The following is a 21,958-nucleotide window of genomic DNA, read 5'->3' as shown; positions in this document are numbered from 1 at the left end:
AGTCTATTCGAAAGAGTGATAAATCTTTTGAGTAGCAGTAGTTGCCTTGCAGAAGTCTAGGCTCTACAAATAGCTCATACGCACAGTCCATTTAAAATGTACTCTTTACTATCCATGTTCGAAAAACAAAGCTTTTTTTATAAATAACATACCAAATTATCAACTGATGGTGAGAGGTGCCTTTCAAAGAGAACCTCTTGCAAAAACCACAAGTCCAAGAAAGCTCAACAGCTTCTAATAAGTATTCATATACTCAACAGTTAAGTTACAAGAAACCAAAGAAATCAAAAAAGAAATGACAAACTAAACAAGAAATTAGAAACTGATAGACTTTCTTACACCCAAAAATAAAAGCTAACCACTCAGTTTGTGTTCTCTTTCTCCAATCCTCCTGAAAGGAACAGGAACGATCATCAATAGCAAACAGCAGCTACATGAATGCAACACTGTTCACTCACTTCACGCCCAAAAGAGAAAACTACAATTCTTCCTCGTGGTTAGCGAAGACCAGACACTTTCAAAGACATTTCCTCAGTTAAAAACTATAGAAATGATCCCTGAAAGTATAGTCTTAACAAAATTCTTTATAGCTCACACAGACAGAAAGGGTGGAAACCCTTCCTACTTACAGTAAGACAAGGATCGGCATCATCAACGGAAATAAAAACATATAAATATAAACATATTTTTTACTCCACAAGATAATATTCCACAGATGCACACGCATACGCCTTTATTTACATTAAAGCCTACTCAATAGATCCTGGTGAGACACTGCTTTATAAATTTACATATTTTAAATCAGCAACCAATCAAATTCAGCCTGCCTGTTCCTGACCCAATGCTGTACCACAGGGAGAGTTGGAAAATTCTTCAAAAAACTGCAGGTTCCACAAGATCATACAGATGATTTTTAATCCAAATAGTTGGTCCAGATTAGCATCTGTCAAACAGCCAAAAGAGTGACACTGATCACTAGCGAGAAGGGACCTGCTAAGGTTGCAAGCGTGGAAACAAACGTTGTAGCATTCAAGCTACCTTTAAATTTTGAACAGTTGCACCACAGATCAAATGTACGGCAACATCTTTGATTAGTTTCCCCAAACAAACTAAGGGGCATATCAGCAACAACCGGCGATAATTATCGCTAAGCGCACTTAGCGCTAGGATAATTATCGCCGGCTAGCGTGGATTATTATCGCTGAGATAACGTGCTATTAGCAACGCTTATCTCAAAAACGATAAAAATCCTAACGCTAACTGCCTAACGTGAGATTATCGCTGGAAACCCAGCGATAATGTCACGAAGTGTGGCGTTAGCTTGCTGATAGGGACTCACAAACTTAGCCATGATATCCACCTTACATAGGATACCATGGCTAAGTCAGTCCTGAAGCAGGCGTAAGGAAAGTAGCAATAACAGGGGTTATCGCTACTTTTCCTGCCGCTATGCTTCATAGCGTGGGCCTTGATGATAGGAGAAATGTCGCTTAGCGACATTTCTCCTGTCATGTCAGGTCAGGTACGCCCACTTTGCATCTCATTAGAGATGCAAAGCTGGGCGTTAGGAATCCCGACGCTAATGCAAGGTTTCACGCGTTAGCGTGACCTTGATAACTAGGCGATCATTTTTTATCACCAGCTTGATGATATGCCCCTAACTGTTCCCCAGTTCACATGTAAGACTCTAAGCAGACGATGAACTTCGACGGGGGTCCAGACTTAGTGAAAAACCTCTTGCAGCACATACGGGAGATAACGGAACCTATCACTTTCAGAAGAGCCCTGAATGCCTGGCTATCTAAGAAAGCGTTCACATGAACAACTTGTACTACCACCCAGCTTGAATTCATGCAGCTTTTCAAAGCTAAAAGACCTTTAGGTGTCTCAGCACTACAGAAGTATCCAAAATATAGTTTATGTTTTGTGTACAGAAGACTTTTTACACTGGGAAGTGAATACTTGCCAGAAACGTTTTGTATCTAATATTGATTAGAACAGGAATTGAACTTTTCAGTATATAATTCCGTTTTACAGCATATCCTCAAATGAAGAAAGGAACGGCCATCAACAGTAGACAGTTGTTTCAAAAATTAAACTCTGCCTGTGCCCTTCCTTTTTAGATCAGAACTTATCTGCAACACCTTTGGGCCACTTACAAATACTATTTCAATCTTGACTCTACATAACATATCAAGACAAAGAGTTTTATAACTCTATGCCAAGCTGTCCAAGGGTTACAGGAAGATATCACAAGAGCATTTTTTCTGCCACCTGGCTAAGCTCTCAGCAGATCAGTGATAGATAATTAAAACCTGACACTGCAATCTCTGCAGCTAACTAAAGTTTAATTCAGCATGATAGACTAAAGTTGAAGGCACTGGACAAACACAAGAAAGGGGACCAGGAAAATCGCCTCTTGGGGCAGGCTAAAAGGCTATCACAATATGGTCTCAACTTTGTAATTTTTACGTAAAAACAGACCATGGCTGGAAAAACAGTCGGGCGATGCCCCAGACTCTTACAAAGCCAAGAAGAGGCAAAGGCTCTGGGTATTCACCTGGCCTGTCACCAAACTGTAAACTTCTACAATTTACGGCCTGGCGCCAGCCCACCTACCTCGTTTCATAGGTGTCGCAGCATAGTGGATATCCAAAATGGTGGCATTTGGGGTTCTAGCCATTACAGCTATAGAACTTTCAAGGCACAGGGCTTATTTTACTATTTACAACCAGCTGATATTCCGATTCTCTACATGAGGCTCTCAATCTTCCAGTGTTCTAAAATACCATAGGACAACGCTACAGGGGGCTACAATGGTCATTAAATACCCTCTGTTTGAGTTATAGACTCAAGTTGAAGCTGAGCTTCTATATCGAGGGGATAGAACATTTAATCAATGTGATACCCGAGGCAGAAAGTCTATACTGATATCACAACATTCCCGTCAATGAAGTAAGAATACTCTAACTTGAACCAGGAGAACCAAAAAAATGGCACTTGCTGGAGCAGGTGGCTCGTTCTGACCATTATTCGATCGTTGCAACTCCTCTGTCCCCCAATGGATCTTGCAAAATTCCAAAGTTCGAATGCATCAAGCCCTTGATGTACTAAGGGTTGCACAGGGGCTTGTTGGGAGCTGCAAGATTTTGTGCTGAGCACGCAAGCTTTTATAATGAAAAGTAAACAGACGCAGTCCCTTACTTCTGCTTTGCACCGCACGAATAGCTGTGAAAACTTTAACAAATACCAAAGGAGTAGTTTTTCATCCTAAGCAGTCTAAGATCCACCGCAGCCTTGTAAGTTGTAAGAAGCCAGGGTGTTACGCTTCCTCTTACTCTAAACGGCCTAACTAGCATTAGCAGGTTTCTTTAAACAGTCTATTCGAAAGAGTGATAAATCTTTTGAGTAGCAGTAGTTGCCTTGCAGAAGTCTAGGCTCTACAAATAGCTCATACGCACAGTCCATTTAAAATGTACTCTTTACTATCCATGTTCGAAAAACAAAGCTTTTTTTATAAATAACATACCAAATTATCAACTGATGGTGAGAGGTGCCTTTCAAAGAGAACCTCTTGCAAAAACCACAAGTCCAAGAAAGCTCAACAGCTTCTAATAAGTATTCATATACTCAACAGTTAAGTTACAAGAAACCAAAGAAATCAAAAAAGAAATGACAAACTAAACAAGAAATTAGAAACTGATAGACTTTCTTACACCCAAAAATAAAAGCTAACCACTCAGTTTGTGTTCTCTTTCTCCAATCCTCCTGAAAGGAACAGGAACGATCATCAATAGCAAACAGCAGCTACATGAATGCAACACTGTTCACTCACTTCACGCCCAAAAGAGAAAACTACAATTCTTCCTCGTGGTTAGCGAAGACCAGACACTTTCAAAGACATTTCCTCAGTTAAAAACTATAGAAATGATCCCTGAAAGTATAGTCTTAACAAAATTCTTTATAGCTCACACAGACAGAAAGGGTGGAAACCCTTCCTACTTACAGTAAGACAAGGATCGGCATCATCAACGGAAATAAAAACATATAAATATAAACATATTTTTTACTCCACAAGATAATATTCCACAGATGCACACGCATACGCCTTTATTTACATTAAAGCCTACTCAATAGATCCTGGTGAGACACTGCTTTATAAATTTACATATTTTAAATCAGCAACCAATCAAATTCAGCCTGCCTGTTCCTGACCCAATGCTGTACCACAGGGAGAGTTGGAAAATTCTTCAAAAAACTGCAGGTTCCACAAGATCATACAGATGATTTTTAATCCAAATAGTTGGTCCAGATTAGCATCTGTCAAACAGCCAAAAGAGTGACACTGATCACTAGCGAGAAGGGACCTGCTAAGGTTGCAAGCGTGGAAACAAACGTTGTAGCATTCAAGCTACCTTTAAATTTTGAACAGTTGCACCACAGATCAAATGTACCGCAACATCTTTGATTAGTTTCCCCAAACAAACTAAGGGGCATATCAGCAACAACCGGCGATAATTATCGCTAAGCGCACTTAGCGCTAGGATAATTATCGCCGGCTAGCGTGGATTATTATCGCTGAGATAACGTGCTATTAGCAACGCTAATCTCAAAAACGATAAAAATCCTAACGCTAACTGCCTAACGTGAGATTATCGCTGGAAACCCAGCGATAATGTCACGAAGTGTGGCGTTAGCTTGCTGATAGGGACTCACAAACTTAGCCATGATATCCACCTTACATAGGATACCATGGCTAAGTCAGTCCTGAAGCAGGCGTAAGGAAAGTAGCAATAACAGGGGTTATCGCTACTTTTCCTGCCGCTATGCTTCATAGCGTGGGCCTTGATGATAGGAGAAATGTCGCTTAGCGACATTTCTCCTGTCATGTCAGGTCAGGTACGCCCACTTTGCATCTCATTAGAGATGCAAAGCTGGGCGTTAGGAATCCCGACGCTAATGCAAGGTTTCACGCGTTAGCGTGACCTTGCTAATTAGGCGATCATTTTTTATCACCAGCTTGATGATATGCCCCTAACTGTTCCCCAGTTCACATGTAAGACTCTAAGCAGACGATGAACTTCGACGGGGGTCCAGACTTAGTGAAAAACCTCTTGCAGCACATACGGGAGATAACGGAACCTATCACTTTCAGAAGAGCCCTGAATGCCTGGCTATCTAAGAAAGCGTTCACATGAACAACTTGTACTACCACCCAGCTTGAATTCATGCAGCTTTTCAAAGCTAAAAGACCTTTAGGTGTCTCAGCACTACAGAAGTATCCAAAATATAGTTTATGTTTTGTGTACAGAAGACTTTTTACACTGGGAAGTGAATACTTGCCAGAAACGTTTTGTATCTAATATTGATTAGAACAGGAATTGAACTTTTCAGTATATAATTCCGTTTTACAGCATATCCTCAAATGAAGAAAGGAACGGCCATCAACAGTAGACAGTTGTTTCAAAAATTAAACTCTGCCTGTGCCCTTCCTTTTTAGATCAGAACTTCTCTGCAACACCTTTGGGCCACTTACAAATACTATTTCAATCTTGATTCTACATAACATATCAAGACAAAGAGTTTTATAACTCTGTGCCAAGCTGTCCAAGGGTTACAGGAAGATATCACAAGAGCATTTTTTCTGCCACCTGGCTAAGCTCTCAGCAGATCAGTGATAGATAATTAAAACCTGACGCTGCAATCTATGCAGCTAACTAAAGTTTAATTCAGCATGATAGACTAAAGTGGAAGGCACTGGACAAACACAAGAAAGGGGACCAGGAAAATCGCCTCTTGGGGCAGGCTAAAAGGCTATCACAATATGGTCTCAACTTTGTAATTTTTACGTAAAAACAGACCATGGCTGGAAAAGCAGTCGGGCGATGCCCCAGACTCTTACAAAGCCAAGAAGAGGCAAAGGCTCTGGGTATTCACCTGGCCTGTCACCAAACTGTAAACTTCTACAATTTACGGCCTGGCGCCAGCCCACCTACCTCGTTTCATAGGTGTCGCAGCATAGTGGATATCCAAAATGGTGGCATTTGGGGTTCTAGCCATTACAGCTATAGAACTTTCAAGGCACAGGGCTTATTTTACTATTTACAACCAGCTGATATTCCGATTCTCTACATGAGGCTCTCAATCTTCCAGTGTTCTAAAATACCATAGGACAACGCTACAGGGGGCTACAATGGTCATTAAATACCCTCTGTTTGAGTTATAGACTCAAGTTAAAGCTGAGCTTCTATATCGAGGGGATAGAACATTTAATCAATGTGATACCCGAGGCAGAAAGTCTATACTGATATCACAACATTCCCGTCAATGAAATAAGAATACTCTAACTTGAACCAGGAGAACCAAAAAAATGGCACTTGCTGGAGCAGGTGGCTCGTTCTGACCATTATTCGATCGTTGCAACTCCTCTGTCCCCCAATGGATCTTGCAAAATTCCAAAGTTCGAATGCATCAAGCCCTTGATGTACTAAGGGTTGCACAGGGGCTTGTTGGGAGCTGCAAGATTTTGTGCTGAGCACGCAAGCTTTTATAATGAAAAGTAAACAGACGCAGTCCCTTACTTCTGCTTTGCACCGCACGAATTCCTGTGAAAACTTTAACAAATACCAAAGGAGTAGTTTTTCATCCTTAGCAGTCTAAGATCCACCGCAGCCTTGTAAGTTGTAAGAAGCCAGGGTGTTACGCTTCCTCTTACTCTAAACGGCCTAACTAGCATTAGCAGGTTTCTTTAAACAGTCTATTCGAAAGAGTGATAAATCTTTTGAGTAGCAGTAGTTGCCTTGCAGAAGTCTAGGCTCTACAAATAGCTCATACGCACAGTCCATTTAAAATGTACTCTTTACTATCCATGTTCGAAAAACAAAGCTTTTTTTATAAATAACATACCAAATTATCAACTGATGGTGAGGGGTGCCTTTCAAAGAGAACCTCTTGCAAAAACCACAAGTCCAAGAAAGCTCAACAGCTTCTAATAAGTATTCATATACTCAACAGTTAAGTTACAAGAAACCAAAGAAATCAAAAAAGAAATGACAAACTAAACAAGAAATTAGAAACTGATAGACTTTCTTACACCCAAAAATAAAAGCTAACCACTCAGTTTGTGTTCTCTTTCTCCAATCCTCCCGAAAGGAACAGGAACGATCATCAATAGCAAACAGCAGCTACATGAATGCAACACTGTTCACTCACTTCACGCCCAAAAGAGAAAACTACAATTCTTCCTCGTGGTTAGCGAAGACCAGACACTTTCAAACACATTTCCTCAGTTAAACACTATAGAAATGATCCCTGAAAGTATAGTTTTAACAAAATTCTTCTTTATAGCTCACACAGACAGAAAGGGTGGAAACCCTTCCTACTTACAGTAAGACAAGGTTCGGCATCATCAACGGAAATAAAAACATATAAATATAAACATATTTTTTACTCCACAAGATAATATTCCACAGATGCACACGCATACGCCTTTATTTACATTAAAGCCTACTCAATAGATCCTGGTGAGACACTGCTTTATAAATTTGCATATTTTAAATCAGCAACCAATCAAATTCAGCCTGCCTGTTCCTGACCCAATGCTGTACCACAGGGAGAGTTGGAAAATTCTTCAAAAAACTGCAGGTTCCACAAGATCATACAGATGATTTTTAATCCAAATAGTTGGTCCAGATTAGCATCTGTCAAACAGCCAAAAGAGTGACACTGATCACTAGCGAGAAGGGACCTGCTAAGGTTGCAAGCGTGGAAACAAACGTTGTAGCATTCAAGCTACCTTTAAATTTTGAACAGTTGCACCACAGATCAAATGTACGGCAACATCTTTGATTAGTTTCCCCAAACAAACTAAGGGGCATATCAGCAACAACCGGCGATAATTATCGCTAAGCGCACTTAGCGCTAGGATAATTATCGCCGGCTAGCGTGGATTATTATCGCTGAGATAACGTGCTATTAGCAACGCTTATCTCAAAAACGATAAAAATCCTAACGCTAACTGCCTAACTTGAGATAATCGCTGGAAACCCAGCGATAATGTCACGAAGTGTGGCGTTAGCTTGCTGATAGGGACTCACAAACTTAGCCATGATATCCACCTTACATAGGATACCATGGCTAAGTCAGTCCTGAAGCAGGCGTAAGGAAAGTAGCAATAACAGGGGTTATCGCTACTTTTCCTGCCGCTATGCTTCATAGCGTGGGCCTTGATGATAGGAGAAATGTCGCTTAGCGACATTTCTCCTGTCATGTCAGGTCAGGTACGCCCACTTTGCATCTCATTAGAGATGCAAAGCTGGGCGTTAGGAATCCCGACGCTAATGCAAGGTTTCACGCGTTAGCGTGACCTTGCTAATTAGGCGATCATTTTTTATCACCAGCTTGATGATATGCCCCTAACTGTTCCCCAGTTCACATGTAAGACTCTAAGCAGACGATGAACTTCGACGGGGGTCCAGACTTAGTGAAAAACCTCTTGCAGCACATACGGGAGATAACGGAACCTATCACTTTCAGAAGAGCCCTGAATGCCTGGCTATCTAAGAAAGCGTTCACATGAACAACTTGTACTACCACCCAGCTTGAATTCATGCAGCTTTTCAAAGCTAAAAGACCTTTAGGTGTCTCAGCACTACAGAAGTATCCAAAATATAGTTTATGTTTTGTGTACAGAAGACTTTTTACACTGGGAAGTGAATACTTGCCAGAAACGTTTTGTATCTAATATTGATTAGAACAGGAATTGAACTTTTCAGTATATAATTCCGTTTTACAGCATATCCTCAAATGAAGAAAGGAACGGCCATCAACAGTAGACAGTTGTTTCAAAAATTAAACTCTGCCTGTGCCCTTCCTTTTTAGATCAGAACTTATCTGCAACACCTTTGGGCCACTTACAAATACTATTTCAATCTTGATTCTATATAACATATCAAGACAAAGAGTTTTATAACTCTATGCCAAGCTGTCCAAGGGTTACAGGAAGATATCACAAGAGCATTTTTTCTGCCACCTGGCTAAGCTCTCAGCAGATCAGTGATAGATAATTAAAACCTGACGCTGCAATCTATGCAGCTAACTAAAGTTTAATTCAGCATGATAGACTAAAGTTGAAGGCACTGGACAAACACAAGAAAGGGGACCAGGAAAATCGCCTCTTGGGGCAGGCTAAAAGGCTATCACAATATGGTCTCAACTTTGTAATTTTTACGTAAAAACAGACCATGGCTGGAAAAGCAGTCGGGCGATGCCCCAGACTCTTACAAAGCCAAGAAGAGGCAAAGGCTCTGGGTATTCACCTGGCCTGTCACCAAACTGTAAACTTCTACAATTTACGGCCTGGCGCCAGCCCACCTACCTCGTTTCATAGGTGTCGCAGCAAAGTGGATATCCAAAATGGTGGCATTTGGGGTTCTAGCCATTACAGCTATAGAACTTTCAAGGCACAGGGCTTATTTTACTATTTACAACCAGCTGATATTCCGATTCTCTACATGAGGCTCTCAATCTTCCAGTGTTCTAAAATACCATAGGACAACGCTACAGGGGGCTACAATGGTCATTAAATACCCTCTGTTTGAGTTATAGACTCAAGTTAAAGCTGAGCTTCTATATCGAGGGGATAGAACATTTAATCAATGTGATACCCGAGGCAGAAAGTCTATACTGATATCACAACATTCCCGTCAATGAAGTAAGAATACTCTAACTTGAACCAGGAGAACCAAAAAAATGGCACTTGCTGGAGCAGGTGGCTCGTTCTGACCATTATTCGATCGTTGCAACTCCTCTGTCCCCCAATGGATCTTGCAAAATTCCAAAGTTCGAATGCATCAAGCCCTTGATGTACTAAGGGTTGCACAGGGGCTTGTTGGGAGCTGCAAGATTTTGTGCTGAGCACGCAAGCTTTTATAATGAAAAGTAAACAGACGCAGTCCCTTACTTCTGCTTTGCACCGCACGAATTCCTGTGAAAACTTTAACAAATACCAAAGGAGTAGTTTTTCATCCTTAGCAGTCTAAGATCCACCGCAGCCTTGTAAGTTGTAAGAAGCCAGGGTGTTACGCTTCCTCTTACTCTAAACGGCCTAACTAGCATTAGCAGGTTTCTTTAAACAGTCTATTCGAAAGAGTGATAAATCTTTTGAATAGCAGTAGTTGCCTTGCAGAAGTCTAGGCTCTACAAATAGCTCATACACACAGTCCATTTAAAATGTACTCTTTACTATCCATGTTCGAAACACAAAGCTTTTTTTTATAAATAACATACCAAATTATAAACTGATGGTGAGAGGTGCCTTTCAAAGAGAACCTCTTGCAAAAACCACAAGTCCAAGAAAGCTCAACAGCTTCTAATAAGTATTCATATACTCAACAGTTAAGTTACAAGAAACCAAAGAAATCAAAAAAGAAATGACAAACTAAAAAAGAAATTAGAAACTGATAGACTTTCTTACACCCAAAAATAAAAGCTAACCACTCAGTTTGTGTTCTCTTCCTCCAATCCTCCTGAAAGGAACAGGAACGATCATCAATAGCAAACAGCAGCTACATGAATGCAACACTGTTCACTCACTTCACGCCCAAAAGAGAAAACTACAATTCTTCCTCGTGGTTAGCGAAGACAAGACACTTTCAAACACATTTCTTCAGTTAAAAACTATAGAAATGATCCCTGAAAGTATAGTCTTAACAAAATTCTTTATAGCTCACACAGACAGAAAGGGTGGAAACCCTTCCTACTTACAGTAAGACAAGGTTCGGCATCATCAACGGAAATAAAAACATATAAATATAAACATATTTTTTACTCCACAAGATAATATTCCACAGATGCACACGCATACGCCTTTATTTACATTAAAGCCTACTCAATAGATCCTGGTGAGACACTGCTTTATAAATTTGCATATTTTAAATCAGCAACCAATCAAATTCAGCCTGCCTGTTCCTGACCCAATGCTGTACCACAGGGAGAGTTGGAAAATTCTTCAAAAAACTGCAGGTTCCACAAGATCATACAGATGATTTTTAATCCAAATAGTTGGTCCAGATTAGCATCTGTCAAACAGCCAAAAGAGTGACACTGATCACTAGCGAGAAGGGACCTGCTAAGGTTGCAAGCGTGGAAACAAACGTTGTAGCATTCAAGCTACCTTTAAATTTTGAACAGTTGCACCACAGATCAAATGTACGGCAACATCTTTGATTAGTTTCCCCAAACAAACTAAGGGGCAATATCAGCAACAACCGGCGATAATTATCGCTAAGCGCACTTAGCGCTAGGATAATTATCGCCGGCTAGCGTGGATTATTATCGCTGAGATAACGTGCTATTAGCAACGCTTATCTCAAAAACGATAAAAATCCTAACGCTAACTGCCTAACTTGAGATAATCGCTGGAAACCCAGCGATAATGTCACGAAGTGTGGCGTTAGCTTGCTGATAGGGACTCACAAACTTAGCCATGATATCCACCTTACATAGGATACCATGGCTAAGTCAGTCCTGAAGCAGGCGTAAGGAAAGTAGCAATAACAGGGGTTATCGCTACTTTTCCTGCCGCTATGCTTCATAGCGTGGGCCTTGATGATAGGAGAAATGTCGCTTAGCGACATTTCTCCTGTCATGTCAGGTCAGGTAAGCCCACTTTGCATCTCATTAGAGATGCAAAGCTGGGCGTTAGGAATCCCGACGCTAATGCAAGGTTTCACGCGTTAGCGTGACCTTGCTAATTAGGCGATCATTTTTTATCACCAGCTTGATGATATGCCCCTAACTGTTCCCCAGTTCACATGTAAGACTCTAAGCAGACGATGAACTTCGACGGGGGTCCAGACTTAGTGAAAAACCTCTTGCAGCACATACGGGAGATAACGGAACCTATCACTTTCAGAAGAGCCCTGAATGCCTGGCTATCTAAGAAAGCGTTCACATGAACAACTTGTACTACCACCCAGCTTGAATTCATGCAGCTTTTCAAAGCTAAAAGACCTTTAGGTGTCTCAGCACTACAGAAGTATCCAAAATATAGTTTATGTTTTGTGTACAGAAGACTTTTTACACTGGGAAGTGAATACTTGCCAGAAACGTTTTGTATCTAATATTGATTAGAACAGGAATTGAACTTTTCAGTATATAATTCCGTTTTACAGCATATCCTCAAATGAAGAAAGGAACGGCCATCAACAGTAGACAGTTGTTTCAAAAATTAAACTCTGCCTGTGCCCTTCCTTTTTAGATCAGAACTTATCTGCAACACCTTTGGGCCACTTACAAATACTATTTCAATCTTGATTCTATATAACATATCAAGACAAAGAGTTTTATAACTCTATGCCAAGCTGTCCAAGGGTTACAGGAAGATATCACAAGAGCATTTTTTCTGCCACCTGGCTAAGCTCTCAGCAGATCAGTGATAGATAATTAAAACCTGACGCTGCAATCTATGCAGCTAACTAAAGTTTAATTCAGCATGATAGACTAAAGTTGAAGGCACTGGACAAACACAAGAAAGGGGACCAGGAAAATCGCCTCTTGGGGCAGGCTAAAAGGCTATCACAATATGGTCTCAACTTTGTAATTTTTACGTAAAAACAGACCATGGCTGGAAAAACAGTCGGGCGATGCCCCAGACTCTTACAAAGCCAAGAAGAGGCAAAGGCTCTGGGTATTCACCTGGCCTGTCACCAAACTGTAAACTTCTACAATTTACGGCCTGGCGCCAGCCCACCTACCTCGTTTCATAGGTGTCGCAGCATAGTGGATATCCAAAATGGTGGCATTTGGGGTTCTAGCCATTACAGCTATAGAACTTTCAAGGCACAGGGCTTATTTTACTATTTACAACCAGCTGATATTCCGATTCTCTACATGAGGCTCTCAATCTTCCAGTGTTCTAAAATACCATAGGACAACGCTACAGGGGGCTACAATGGTCATTAAATACCCTCTGTTTGAGTTATAGACTCAAGTTAAAGCTGAGCTTCTATATCGAGGGGATAGAACATTTAATCAATGTGATACCCGAGGCAGAAAGTCTATACTGATATCACAACATTCCCGTCAATGAAGTAAGAATACTCTAACTTGAACCAGGAGAACCAAAAAAATGGCACTTGCTGGAGCAGGTGGCTCGTTCTGACCATTATTCGATCGTTGCAACTCCTCTGTCCCCCAATGGATCTTGCAAAATTCCAAAGTTCGAATGCATCAAGCCCTTGATGTACTAAGGGTTGCACAGGGGCTTGTTGGGAGCTGCAAGATTTTCTGCTGAGCACGCAAGCTGCACCGCACGAATAGCTGTGAAAACTTTAACAAATACCAAAGGAGTAGTTTTTCATCCTAAGCAGTCTAAGATCCACCGCAGCCTTGTAAGTTGTAAGAAGCCAGGGTGTTACGCTTCCTCTTACTCTAAACGGCCTAACTAGCATTAGCAGGTTTCTTTAAACAGTCTATTCGAAAGAGTGATAAATCTTTTGAGTAGCAGTAGTTGCCTTGCAGAAGTCTAGGCTCTACAAATAGCTCATACGCACAGTCCATTTAAAATGTACTCTTTACTATCCATGTTCGAAAAACAAAGCTTTTTTTATAAATAACATACCAAATTATCAACTGATGGTGAGAGGTGCCTTTCAAAGAGAACCTCTTGCAAAAACCACAAGTCCAAGAAAGCTCAACAGCTTCTAATAAGTATTCATATACTCAATAGTTAAGTTACAAGAAACCAAAGAAATCAAAAAAGAAATGACAAACTAAACAAGAAATTAGAAACTGATAGACTTTCTTACACCCAAAAATAAAAGCTAACCACTCAGTTTGTGTTCTCTTTCTCCAATCCTCCTGAAAGGAACAGGAACGATCATCAATAGCAAACAGCAGCTACATGAATGCAACACTGTTCACTCACTTCACGCCCAAAAGAGAAAACTACAATTCTTCCTCGTGGTTAGCGAAGATCAGACACTTTCAAACACATTTCCTCAGTTAAAAACTATAGAAATGATCCCTGAAAGTATAGTCTTAACAAAATTCTTTATAGCTCACACAGACAGAAAGGGTGGAAACCCTTCCTACTTACAGTAAGACAAGGATCGGCATCATCAACGGAAATAAAAACATATAAATATAAACATATTTTTTACTCCACAAGATAATATTCCACAGATGCACACGCATACGCCTTTATTTACATTAAAGCCTACTCAATAGATCCTGGTGAGACACTGCTTTATAAATTTACATATTTTAAATCAGCAACCAATCAAATTCAGCCTGCCTGTTCCTGACCCAATGCTGTACCACAGGGAGAGTTGGAAAATTCTTCAAAAAACTGCAGGTTCCACAAGATCATACAGATGATTTTTAATCCAAATAGTTGGTCCAGATTAGCATCTGTCAAACAGCCAAAAGAGTGACACTGATCACTAGCGAGAAGGGACCTGCTAAGGTTGCAAGCGTGGAAACAAACGTTGTAGCATTCAAGCTACCTTTAAATTTTGAACAGTTGCACCACAGATCAAATGTACCGCAACATCTTTGATTAGTTTCCCCAAACAAACTAAGGGGCATATCAGCAACAACCGGCGATAATTATCGCTAAGCGCACTTAGCGCTAGGATAATTATCGCCGGCTAGCGTGGATTATTATCGCTGAGATAACGTGCTATTAGCAACGCTTATCTCAAAAACGATAAAAATCCTAACGCTAACTGCCTAACGTGAGATTATCGCTGGAAACCCAGCGATAATGTCACGAAGTGTGGCGTTAGCTTGCTGATAGGGACTCACAAACTTAGCCATGATATCCACCTTACATAGGATACCATGGCTAAGTCAGTCCTGAAGCAGGCGTAAGGAAAGTAGCAATAACAGGGGTTATCGCTACTTTTCCTGCCGCTATGCTTCATAGCGTGGGCCTTGATGATAGGAGAAATGTCGCTTAGCGACATTTCTCCTGTCATGTCAGGTCAGGTACGCCCACTTTGCATCTCATTAGAGATGCAAAGCTGGGCGTTAGGAATCCCGACGCTAATGCAAGGTTTCACGCGTTAGCGTGACCTTGCTAATTAGGCGATCATTTTTTATCACCAGCTTGATGATATGCCCCTAACTGTTCCCCAGTTCACATGTAAGACTCTAAGCAGACGATGAACTTCGACGGGGGTCCAGACTTAGTGAAAAACCTCTTGCAGCACATACGGGAGATAACGGAACCTATCACTTTCAGAAGAGCCCTGAATGCCTGGCTATCTAAGAAAGCGTTCACATGAACAACTTGTACTACCACCCAGCTTGAATTCATGCAGCTTTTCAAAGCTAAAAGACCTTTAGGTGTCTCAGCACTACAGAAGTATCCAAAATATAGTTTATGTTTTGTGTACAGAAGACTTTTTACACTGGGAAGTGAATACTTGCCAGAAACGTTTTGTATCTAATGTTCATTAGAACAGGAATTGAACTTTTCAGTATATAATTCCGTTTTACAGCATATCCTCAAATGAAGAAAGGAACGGCCATCAACAGTAGACAGTTGTTTCAAAAATTAAACTCTGCCTGTGCCCTTCCTTTTTAGATCAGAACTTATCTGCAACACCTTTGGGCCACTTACAAATACTATTTCAATCTTGATTCTACATAACATATCAAGACAAAGAGTTTTATAACTCTATTCCAAGCTGTCCAAGGGTTACAGGAAGATATCACAAGAGCATTTTTTCTGCCACCTGGCTAAGCTCTCAGCAGATCAGTGATAGATAATTAAAACCTGACGCTGCAATCTATGCAGCTAACTAAAGTTTAATTCAGCATGATAGACTAAAGTTGAAGGCACTGGACAAACACAAGAAAGGGGACCAGGAAAATCGCCTCTTGGGGCAGGCTAAAAGGCTATCACAATATGGTCTCAACTTTGTAATTTTTACGTAAAAACAGACCATGGCTGGAAAAGCAGTCGGGCGATGCCCCAGACTCTTACAAAGCCAAGAAGAGGCAAAGGCTCTGGGTATTCACCTGGCCTGTCACCAAACTGTAAACTTCTACAATTTACGGCCTGGCGCCAGCCCACCTACCTCGTTTCATAGGTGTCGCAGTAAAGTGGATATCCAAAATGGTGGCATTTGGGGTTCTAGCCATTACAGCTATAGAACTTTCAAGGCACAGGGCTTATTTTACTATTTACAACCAGCTGATATTCCGATTCTCTACATGAGGCTCTCAATCTTCCAGTGTTCTAAAATACCATAGGACAACGCTACAGGGGGCTACAATGGTCATTAAATACCCTCTGTTTGAGTTATAGACTCAAGTTAAAGCTGAGCTTCTATATCGAGGGGATAGAACATTTAATCAATGTGATACCCGAGGCAGAAAGTCTATACTGATATCACAACATTCCCGTCAATGAAGTAAGAATACTCTAACTTGAACCAGGAGAACCAAAAAAATGGCACTTGCTGGAGCAGGTGGCTCGTTCTGACCATTATTCGATCGTTGCAACTCCTCTGTCCCCCAATGGATCTTGCAAAATTCCAAAGTTCGAATGCATCAAGCCCTTGATTTACTAAGGGTTGCACAGGGGCTTGTTGGGAGCTGCAAGATTTTGTGCTGAGCACGCAAGCTTTTATAATGAAAAGTAAACAGACGCAGTCCCTTACTTCTGCTTTGCACCGCACGAATTCCTGTGAAAACTTTAACAAATACCAAAGGAGTAGTTTTTCATCCTTAGCAGTCTAAGATCCACCGCAGCCTTGTAAGTTGTAAGAAGCCAGGGTGTTACGCTTCCTCTTACTCTAAACGGCCTAACTAGCATTAGCAGGTTTCTTTAAACAGTCTATTCGAAAGAGTGATAAATCTTTTGAATAGCAGTAGTTGCCTTGCAGAAGTCTAGGCTCTACAAATAGCTCATACACACAGTCCATTTAAAATGTACTCTTTACTATCCATGTTCGAAACACAAAGCTTTTTTTTATAAATAACATACCAAATTATAAACTGATGGTGAGAGGTGCCTTTCAAAGAGAACCTCTTGCAAAAACCACAAGTCCAAGAAAGCTCAACAGCTTCTAATAAGTATTCATATACTCAACAGTTAAGTTACAAGAAACCAAAGAAATCAAAAAAGAAATGACAAACTAAAAAAGAAATTAGAAACTGATAGACTTTCTTACACCCAAAAATAAAAGCTAACCACTCAGTTTGTGTTCTCTTCCTCCAATCCTCCTGAAAGGAACAGGAACGATCATCAATAGCAAACAGCAGCTACATGAATGCAACACTGTTCACTCACTTCACGCCCAAAAGAGAAAACTACAATTCTTCCTCGTGGTTAGCGAAGACAAGACACTTTCAAACACATTTCTTCAGTTAAAAACTATAGAAATGATCCCTGAAAGTATAGTCTTAACAAAATTCTTTATAGCTCACACAGACAGAAAGGGTGGAAACCCTTCCTACTTACAGTAAGACAAGGTTCGGCATCATCAACGGAAATAAAAACATATAAATATAAACATATTTTTTACTCCACAAGATAATATTCCACAGATGCACACGCATACGCCTTTATTTACATTAAAGCCTACTCAATAGATCCTGGTGAGACACTGCTTTATAAATTTGCATATTTTAAATCAGCAACCAATCAAATTCAGCCTGCCTGTTCCTGACCCAATGCTGTACCACAGGGAGAGTTGGAAAATTCTTCAAAAAACTGCAGGTTCCACAAGATCATACAGATGATTTTTAATCCAAATAGTTGGTCCAGATTAGCATCTGTCAAACAGCCAAAAGAGTGACACTGATCACTAGCGAGAAGGGACCTGCTAAGGTTGCAAGCGTGGAAACAAACGTTGTAGCATTCAAGCTACCTTTAAATTTTGAACAGTTGCACCACAGATCAAATGTACGGCAACATCTTTGATTAGTTTCCCCAAACAAACTAAGGGGCAATATCAGCAACAACCGGCGATAATTATCGCTAAGCGCACTTAGCGCTAGGATAATTATCGCCGGCTAGCGTGGATTATTATCGCTGAGATAACGTGCTATTAGCAACGCTTATCTCAAAAACGATAAAAATCCTAACGCTAACTGCCTAACTTGAGATAATCGCTGGAAACCCAGCGATAATGTCACGAAGTGTGGCGTTAGCTTGCTGATAGGGACTCACAAACTTAGCCATGATATCCACCTTACATAGGATACCATGGCTAAGTCAGTCCTGAAGCAGGCGTAAGGAAAGTAGCAATAACAGGGGTTATCGCTACTTTTCCTGCCGCTATGCTTCATAGCGTGGGCCTTGATGATAGGAGAAATGTCGCTTAGCGACATTTCTCCTGTCATGTCAGGTCAGGTAAGCCCACTTTGCATCTCATTAGAGATGCAAAGCTGGGCGTTAGGAATCCCGACGCTAATGCAAGGTTTCACGCGTTAGCGTGACCTTGCTAATTAGGCGATCATTTTTTATCACCAGCTTGATGATATGCCCCTAACTGTTCCCCAGTTCACATGTAAGACTCTAAGCAGACGATGAACTTCGACGGGGGTCCAGACTTAGTGAAAAACCTCTTGCAGCACATACGGGAGATAACGGAACCTATCACTTTCAGAAGAGCCCTGAATGCCTGGCTATCTAAGAAAGCGTTCACATGAACAACTTGTACTACCACCCAGCTTGAATTCATGCAGCTTTTCAAAGCTAAAAGACCTTTAGGTGTCTCAGCACTACAGAAGTATCCAAAATATAGTTTATGTTTTGTGTACAGAAGACTTTTTACACTGGGAAGTGAATACTTGCCAGAAACGTTTTGTATCTAATATTGATTAGAACAGGAATTGAACTTTTCAGTATATAATTCCGTTTTACAGCATATCCTCAAATGAAGAAAGGAACGGCCATCAACAGTAGACAGTTGTTTCAAAAATTAAACTCTGCCTGTGCCCTTCCTTTTTAGATCAGAACTTATCTGCAACACCTTTGGGCCACTTACAAATACTATTTCAATCTTGATTCTATATAACATATCAAGACAAAGAGTTTTATAACTCTATGCCAAGCTGTCCAAGGGTTACAGGAAGATATCACAAGAGCATTTTTTCTGCCACCTGGCTAAGCTCTCAGCAGATCAGTGATAGATAATTAAAACCTGACGCTGCAATCTATGCAGCTAACTAAAGTTTAATTCAGCATGATAGACTAAAGTTGAAGGCACTGGACAAACACAAGAAAGGGGACCAGGAAAATCGCCTCTTGGGGCAGGCTAAAAGGCTATCACAATATGGTCTCAACTTTGTAATTTTTACGTAAAAACAGACCATGGCTGGAAAAACAGTCGGGCGATGCCCCAGACTCTTACAAAGCCAAGAAGAGGCAAAGGCTCTGGATATTCACCTGGCCTGTCACCAAACTGTAAACTTCTACAATTTACGGCCTGGCGCCAGCCCACCTACCTCGTTTCATAGGTGTCGCAGCATAGTGGATATCCAAAATGGTGGCATTTGGGGTTCTAGCCATTACAGCTATAGAACTTTCAAGGCACAGGGCTTATTTTACTATTTACAACCAGCTGATATTCCGATTCTCTACATGAGGCTCTCAATCTTCCAGTGTTCTAAAATACCATAGGACAACGCTACAGGGGGCTACAATGGTCATTAAATACCCTCTGTTTGAGTTATAGACTCAAGTTAAAGCTGAGCTTCTATATCGAGGGGATAGAACATTTAATCAATGTGATACCCGAGGCAGAAAGTCTATACTGATATCACAACATTCCCGTCAATGAAGTAAGAATACTCTAACTTGAACCAGGAGAACCAAAAAAATGGCACTTGCTGGAGCAGGTGGCTCGTTCTGACCATTATTCGATCGTTGCAACTCCTCTGTCCCCCAATGGATCTTGCAAAATTCCAAAGTTCGAATGCATCAAGCCCTTGATGTACTAAGGGTTGCACAGGGGCTTGTTGGGAGCTGCAAGATTTTCTGCTGAGCACGCAAGCTGCACCGCACGAATAGCTGTGAAAACTTTAACAAATACCAAAGGAGTAGTTTTTCATCCTAAGCAGTCTAAGATCCACCGCAGCCTTGTAAGTTGTAAGAAGCCAGGGTGTTACGCTTCCTCTTACTCTAAACGGCCTAACTAGCATTAGCAGGTTTCTTTAAACAGTCTATTCGAAAGAGTGATAAATCTTTTGAGTAGCAGTAGTTGCCTTGCAGAAGTCTAGGCTCTACAGATAGCTCATACGCACAGTCCATTTAAAATGTACTCTTTACTATCCATGTTCGAAAAACAAAGCTTTTTTTATAAATAACATACCAAATTATCAACTGATGGTGAGAGGTGCCTTTCAAAGAGAACCTCTTGCAAAAACCACAAGTCCAAGAAAGCTCAACAGCTTCTAATAAGTATTCATATACTCAATAGTTAAGTTACAAGAAACCAAAGAAATCAAAAAAGAAATGACAAACTAAACAAGAAATTAGAAACTGATAGACTTTCTTACACCCAAAAATAAAAGCTAACCACTCAGTTTGTGTTCTCTTTCTCCAATCCTCCTGAAAGGAACAGGAACGATCATCAATAGCAAACAGCAGCTACATGAATGCAACACTGTTCACTCACTTCACGCCCAAAAGAGAAAACTACAATTCTTCCTCGTGGTTAGCGAAGACCAGACACTTTCAAACACATTTCCTCAGTTAAAAACTATAGAAATGATCCCTGAAAGTATAGTCTTAACAAAATTCTTTATAGCTCACACAGACAGAAAGGGTGGAAACCCTTCCTACTTACAGTAAGACAAGGTTCGGCATCATCAACGGAAATAAAAACATATAAATATAAACATATTTTTTACTCCACAAGATAATATTCCACAGATGCACACGCATACGCCTTTATTTACATTAAAGCCTACTCAATAGATCCTGGTGAGACACTGCTTTATAAATTTACATATTTTAAATCAGCAACCAATCAAATTCAGCCTGCCTGTTCCTGACCCAATGCTGTACCACAGGGAGAGTTGGAAAATTCTTCAAAAAACTGCAGGTTCCACAAGATCATACAGATGATTTTTAATCCAAATAGTTGGTCCAGATTAGCATCTGTCAAACAGCCAAAAGAGTGACACTGATCACTAGCGAGAAGGGACCTGCTAAGGTTGCAAGCGTGGAAACAAACGTTGTAGCATTCAAGCTACCTTTAAATTTTGAACAGTTGCACCACAGATCAAATGTACCGCAACATCTTTGATTAGTTTCCCCAAACAAACTAAGGGGCATATCAGCAACAACCGGCGATAATTATCGCTAAGCGCACTTAGCGCTAGGATAATTATCGCCGGCTAGCGTGGATTATTATCGCTGAGATAACGTGCTATTAGCAACGCTTATCTCAAAAACGATAAAAATCCTAACGCTAACTGCCTAACGTGAGATTATCGCTGGAAACCCAGCGATAATGTCACGAAGTGTGGCGTTAGCTTGCTGATAGGGACTCACAAACTTAGCCATGATATCCACCTTACATAGGATACCATGGCTAAGTCAGTCCTGAAGCAGGCGTAAGGAAAGTAGCAATAACAGGGGTTATCGCTACTTTTCCTGCCGCTATGCTTCATAGCGTGGGCCTTGATGATAGGAGAAATGTCGCTTAGCGACATTTCTCCTGTCATGTCAGGTCAGGTACGCCCACTTTGCATCTCATTAGAGATGCAAAGCTGGGCGTTAGGAATCCCGACGCTAATGCAAGGTTTCACGCGTTAGCGTGACCTTGCTAATTAGGCGATCATTTTTTATCACCAGCTTGATGATATGCCCCTAACTGTTCCCCAGTTCACATGTAAGACTCTAAGCAGACGATGAACTTCGACGGGGGTCCAGACTTAGTGAAAAACCTCTTGCAGCACATACGGGAGATAACGGAACCTATCACTTTCA

General features: G+C 40.8%; 7 non-coding genes across 7 annotated transcripts; all 7 read right to left on the bottom strand.

Annotated features, from left to right (window-relative positions):
* Positions 1-357: 357 nt before the first annotated feature.
* LOC146858597 (small nucleolar RNA U3) lies at positions 358-573 on the bottom strand. The gene has a single exon (XR_014980154.1). It is a non-coding gene; the product is annotated as a small nucleolar RNA U3 (small nucleolar RNA).
* Positions 574-3,734: 3,161 nt separating this feature from the next.
* On the bottom strand, positions 3,735-3,950 carry LOC146858596 (small nucleolar RNA U3). Its single transcript, XR_014980153.1, has one exon. It is a non-coding gene; the product is annotated as a small nucleolar RNA U3 (small nucleolar RNA).
* A 3,161-nt stretch (positions 3,951-7,111) lies between these two features.
* LOC146858595 (small nucleolar RNA U3) lies at positions 7,112-7,327 on the bottom strand. Its single transcript, XR_014980212.1, has one exon. It is a non-coding gene; the product is annotated as a small nucleolar RNA U3 (small nucleolar RNA).
* Positions 7,328-10,492: 3,165 nt separating this feature from the next.
* LOC146858594 (small nucleolar RNA U3) lies at positions 10,493-10,708 on the bottom strand. Its single transcript, XR_014980499.1, has one exon. It is a non-coding gene; the product is annotated as a small nucleolar RNA U3 (small nucleolar RNA).
* A 3,118-nt stretch (positions 10,709-13,826) lies between these two features.
* On the bottom strand, positions 13,827-14,042 carry LOC146858593 (small nucleolar RNA U3). Its single transcript, XR_014980598.1, has one exon. It is a non-coding gene; the product is annotated as a small nucleolar RNA U3 (small nucleolar RNA).
* A 3,162-nt stretch (positions 14,043-17,204) lies between these two features.
* LOC146858592 (small nucleolar RNA U3) lies at positions 17,205-17,420 on the bottom strand. Its single transcript, XR_014980498.1, has one exon. It is a non-coding gene; the product is annotated as a small nucleolar RNA U3 (small nucleolar RNA).
* Positions 17,421-20,538: 3,118 nt separating this feature from the next.
* On the bottom strand, positions 20,539-20,754 carry LOC146858591 (small nucleolar RNA U3). The gene has a single exon (XR_014980561.1). It is a non-coding gene; the product is annotated as a small nucleolar RNA U3 (small nucleolar RNA).
* Between the last annotated feature and the right edge of the window lie 1,204 nt (positions 20,755-21,958).

Source organism: Triturus cristatus, chromosome 3_2, assembly GCF_964204655.1.
Source record: "Triturus cristatus chromosome 3_2, aTriCri1.1, whole genome shotgun sequence".
In the NCBI taxonomy this organism is placed as follows: domain Eukaryota; kingdom Metazoa; phylum Chordata; class Amphibia; order Caudata; family Salamandridae; genus Triturus; species Triturus cristatus.
Note: the sequence above shows the minus strand (reverse complement) of the source record. Positions and strands in the feature narration are given on the sequence as shown.